Source organism: Erinaceus europaeus, chromosome 20 (genome assembly GCF_950295315.1).
Source record: "Erinaceus europaeus chromosome 20, mEriEur2.1, whole genome shotgun sequence".
Classification (NCBI taxonomy): Eukaryota; Metazoa; Chordata; class Mammalia; order Eulipotyphla; family Erinaceidae; genus Erinaceus; species Erinaceus europaeus.
In genome coordinates this window covers 27,037,844-27,043,202 of record NC_080181.1, presented here as the reverse complement: position 1 = coordinate 27,043,202, position 5,359 = coordinate 27,037,844, and positions in this window count along the sequence as shown.

Genomic DNA, 5,359 nt, shown 5'->3' with positions numbered 1-5,359 from the left:
ATCTGGAGAGGTGGCAGTCGTTGACTATGTGGGTCATAGTCTGTAGCCGCAGGGGCAGTTCGGGTCGTCTCGGGCTCCCCAGCGATGGAACATAGCTGCGCACCGGCCACGGGGACAATGATAGCCAGGAGCAGTAGATTCCTAGTGCATTTTTTTCTTTCTACTTGTTGGATAGGACAGAGGTAAATGGAGAGAGGAGGGGAAGACAGGGGGAGAGAAAGACAGACACCTGCAGACCTGCTTCACTGCTTGTGAAGCGACTTCCCTTCAAGTGGGGAACCTGGGGGCTGGAACTGGGATCCTTGCGGGGGTCCTTGCCCTTAAAGCATCACCACCGCCACCGCCACCGCCACCCCCCCCCCCCCGCATAATGAACCCATTACTCCTGATAGCCATGTTTTGCTCCCCCCCCCCTATTTTTTTATAGTACAGAGAGAAATTGAGAAGGGAGGGGGAGAGAGACATCTGCAGACCTGCTTCACCAATTGTATAGCTTGCCTCCTGCAGCTTGAAGGGCGAGGGGCTTGAACCCGAGCCCTTGAGCATGTTAATGTGCAGGCTTGAAGCATTTATGGTTCAACACTTGATTCTGTGTTTTTTTTTTTTTTTTTTTTGCGGTGGCATCCCTACTGCCATGGATGGTGGTAGTGATAAATTAAGAAGCAAATTGCTTCATATGTATCTTTTTAAAAGAACATCTTTTATTTTTATGTTACAGAAGTACATGTCAACAGGGGTTTGAATCCACACCATTCCCACCACCAGAGTTCTGAATCTTCACTCTCCCCACTGCAATCCATGACAGTTCCCCTAAGGTTGTAGCCATGGGCCAACCATCTTCTCTACAACTGTCTGTCCACATTTATACATAGTTTTCCCTTCTTCTGATTCAATCCTCTTTCCCTCTAAGCCACTCATGACATCATAACTACCTCCATATGTCCCTCTCCTTTTCCTTCTCTCTCTCCGGGTGCTGATGGAGCTGGAATGCAGAGCCCTTGTATCTTCATCTTATCACTTCTCCCCCACTGTGAGTATGGATCAAGGTTGTTTATTGGGAGCAGAAGGTAGGAGTTCTGGCTTCTGTAGCTGCTTCTCTGCTGAGCATGGGTGTTGACAGGTCGATCCATACCCCCCTGTTACTATCTTTCCCTAGTGGACCAGAGCTCTGGAGATGCGAGGGTCCAGGACACATTGGTGAGGTCATCTGCCCAGAGAAGTCAGGGTGGAGTCATGGTAGCATCTGCAAATTGGTGTCTGGAAGGTGGCATAACCTAAGTCGAGACAAGATGGTTAATGGACAGGAACCAAAAAGTAGGATCAGAGCAGATGAGCTTAGGGATTTTAGGGTAGAAGAAAGCTAAGGAGAACCATTTTAAGCGTGTTCCTGGGGACAGACAGCTATAGTAGTTTTGCTTGAGTTTGGTAGCTAACCTGAGCTTCATATGTATCTTATCAATGAAAATTGGCCTAGAGAACTACTGGCCTGCTGGAGATAGAGCTTAGTGAGAAACAAAACTTTGTTGTTGTTGTTTTAATTGAGACTTTGAGGGGAAAATTCCCCTTCCACCCTACCCCCCCCCCCACACACACACAGTATAGCCTAACTGTCCTGACTAATGCAACTAGGAAACACTCAACTTTGAACTCTCAAATGTGTAGTTGGCTATTGACCTTTTGCTGATGAAGAGTTTAAGAGGGTGGCTTTCCTACTAGTTACTATGTGTAGTGGTCCAGTTCAAACCCCCCAGGCAGGAAGTTTCAGGAACAGCAGAGCAGTGTTGCAGGTACCTCTCATTCTCTCTCTCTGTCTCTGTCTCTCACTCTCTGTCAGAAAGATAAGGCCCCCAGGAGTGGTGGAGTCATGTAGCCACCAAGCCCCAAGATAGCAGAAAAAAAAATGCAGAAGGAATGCCAACCACTGCTACCTGGGTAACTTTTTAATTAATTTTTCTTTCTTCCCTCCCCCTCTTTTCCTTTCCTTCCCCCTCCTTTCCCAGGGCTTTACTGGAGTGTGGTGGTATATAAGACTGCACCATTCCTGGTGGCTTTTATTTATTTTTTTAGCTAGCTTGTGAAAGGCAGAGAGGAAGACACAGAAGAGGAGGCTTCACAACACTGCTTTACTATTTGTGAAGCTTCTTCTTTAGCTAGTGGTGGCTGGAGGGCGGAACATGGATCCTTATGCATGGTAAACTGTGCTTGAGCCCATATGTATTTTCTTTCTTGTAGGAGTGTAGTAGGGACTTAGGGATCTGGCATCCTTGTCACCCCACTTGATTGATTCTTCTATTTCTGACGGTTCCTTTCCCAGATATCACTTCTCTATACTTTCTACTCATATATAACTAACAACAACTGCCTGTGGAAAGATAGAGACCCATTTGTTGAAGTGCTTGATATGACTGGAACCCAAGCCACCCATTTGGAGTCATGGAATCTCCCTTTGAACTGTGGGAGTTTGTAACCAGACATCCCTGTGTTTGAGTTCTCTCTGGTCACTTACTGACCGTGTACATATTGCTTCACTTTTCTCATCAAATGATAAACACCTACTTTTCACAGGGTAAGCATAGCATTTTTAAAAGATGCATGTCAGGAAGAAAGCACAGTGACTGCCTAGTACATAGTAGGAAACAAATGGATGATGGTCTTATTTTGGGTCTGTGAAAATTCAGGTAAGTCTGTGGCTGACAGTACTTGAGTTAACCATAATAACAGTCTCAAGTCTTCGTGTTTGGTTATGCGGGCTTGCCCTCATTCTCATAGACTTTGTGAGGTTTTTGTAAAGATCAAAATAGACATTTTTGTTTGGAGAGTGTTCTGCAAAGAATAATGGTCAGTTGAAAATGCAGAATATTATTTTTTTTTGTGAGGCTATTCAGAACAGTGGATCTGAAATTATTCCAAGAGCCAAAAGATGTGGTTCCTGCTCCCATCTACCATGCCATATAACCACTGTTAATTATTCATCCTCCCTAATTTATATATCTTCACTATTAAATGGGACCAGGCATACTTGGCCTGCCTGTACCCACAGGGTTATTGTGAGGCTCAAAGAGAATAACAGATAGAAAAGGCTGTGGAAATTTTTTTTAGCTGAGTACAAGTTATTACAGCTGTTTCCATATCTAACACAATGTCCTACATTGGACTAAATATTTGCTGAATGGTGATGGATGAATAAGTAAAGCCAAATCAACAGAAAGCAAAAAGAGATTTGGGCTATAGTCATTTTTTCTGAGGATGGAGATGTGGACATCGAAGTTGACTGTCTTAGAATACTGGAGTCATAGTAGCACAACTGGACTTAATGACTTAGCTACAAAAGTTCCAACTAATAAATAATTTTAAAAGTCAATTAAAAGATTTTGAAAATCCATTGAAGTGTCTCCTGATAAGGAAAGTGAACATAGAAGTGGAAAAATGTCTCACAAATAGGGGAACAATTAGATTCCCACCATTTGTCTTCTAAACTCAAGATAGAATATTTGCCTTCTACCAGGAATCATTCTTCCTAATTCAAGCATGTCCTCTTGTGATTGTGCAGATAATAGGGAACTATGTGTGGTCCTTAACTTTATTTTTATTTATTTATTTTCATAGATAGAAGCAGAGAAAGAGTGAAAGAGACCACAGCACCAAAGCTTCCTTCAGTGAGGTGGGGGTCAGGCTTGAACCAAGTCATGTACATGTCAAAGCAGTGTACTATCTAAGTGAGCTATTTTGCTGGCCCTGTCTGGTCTTGTTAACTCACACATATATGAGAGCTGATTCAGATGCTTTACTTTAAATACTCAAATATTATACACTCACCAACTTACATACTTTCTCCTCCGAAACAAACCCTGAGTGTCTTTACAGTTGTGTTAGAATAATTCAAGTGACAGGTTAGTTTTTTCATTCTCTTGGGCTCTGCCCACGTGCCCACTATCCTGAGGTACCTCTTCTATTGAGCGGAGGCCTTTACAAATCAAAGTAAACATGCCCCGTGTGGTCTTGCATTTCTAGGTGTAGGTAGAGGCATAGGGTATCTGCCAGTAGTTCTGGCATACACACATCTTCTATGTGAACTGTTCATGTGTTAAGGATCCTAAGGCAGCAGAGTTTCTTTTCTATAGTCCAACCTTGACCTATAAGCCCAAAATGTCTCTGCTAATAAAGGCTGCTGAGTAGCTAAGAGCATCATTCTTGTTGGCAGTTTGACTGCAAAGTTAACAGCTTCTGACTCACCAGTCTCAGTCCAGAAGGTGTGAGAGTACACGTGGGTGTAGACAAGTAATCATTTGTACTATGACTGGAAGTGGGATATAAATAGGGTGATGTTCTTTTCTTGCTTTTGGTGGATTTGTGGCATAAATTGTAAATATACAACAATGGGTTTTTAGTATATTGGTTATTGTTTTCTCAAAAAAGATCTTGTGACTTGAATGTAGAGATTTTTACCTAAATATATGGCTTGAACTTGTGTTTCTTATTCAAAAGGCAAACTGAAACAATTTCAAACATCCTTGTGGCAAAAATGAGATTCAGTTTCATTTACTGAAGTCAGCATGAGTGTATTTAATAAAAACTGCCTTAAGTCAAAAAACATGCAGACAACTATCCTTACTTAGGACATGGGTCTATTTAGTAAACATGTCCTGAGGTGAAATTATACAAACAGCTACTTTTGGTCATGTAATTGTAATAGCTCCTTAGGTAGACAAAATAACCACTACCTGGGTCAAAGTTCCTCCTTAATCATTTTTTTTAAAAAGATTTTATTTTTTTAAATTAATGACAAAGATAGGAGGAGAGAGAGAGAGAGAGAGAGAGAGAGAGAGAACGAGAGAGAATGAGAACCAGACATCACTCCTGGTACATGTGCTGCCAGGCATTGAACTCAGGACCTCACGCTTGAGAGTCCAATGTTTCATTCACTGAGCCACCTCCGGGACCACGAGTTAATCATTTTGACATGATGGACATATGTTGTTGTTTTTTTCTTGTGTACATGTATATGTTCTAGGGCAGACTTAAAACTGAACATTGGTTGAAAAATTGGTTAAGGACTACTGGGTGGTGGCACACTTGGTTGAGTGTACATGTTACAAGGCACAAGGACCCAGGTTCAAGCCCCCAGTCCCCACCTGCAGGATGACAGTTTCACAAGTGGTGAAACAGTGCTGCAGGTGTCTCTGACTCCTTCTCTATCATCCCCTTCCCTCTTGATTTCTGGCTATCTCTATCCAATAAATAAATAAATATAATTTAAAAAAAGGAATTTTTAAAAAAGAAAAATTGGTTAAACATGAAGAATAGGCGGTGAGGCCAAGTTATTCATTCTGAATTCATGCTTCTGGTTTGTGGTGTCCCT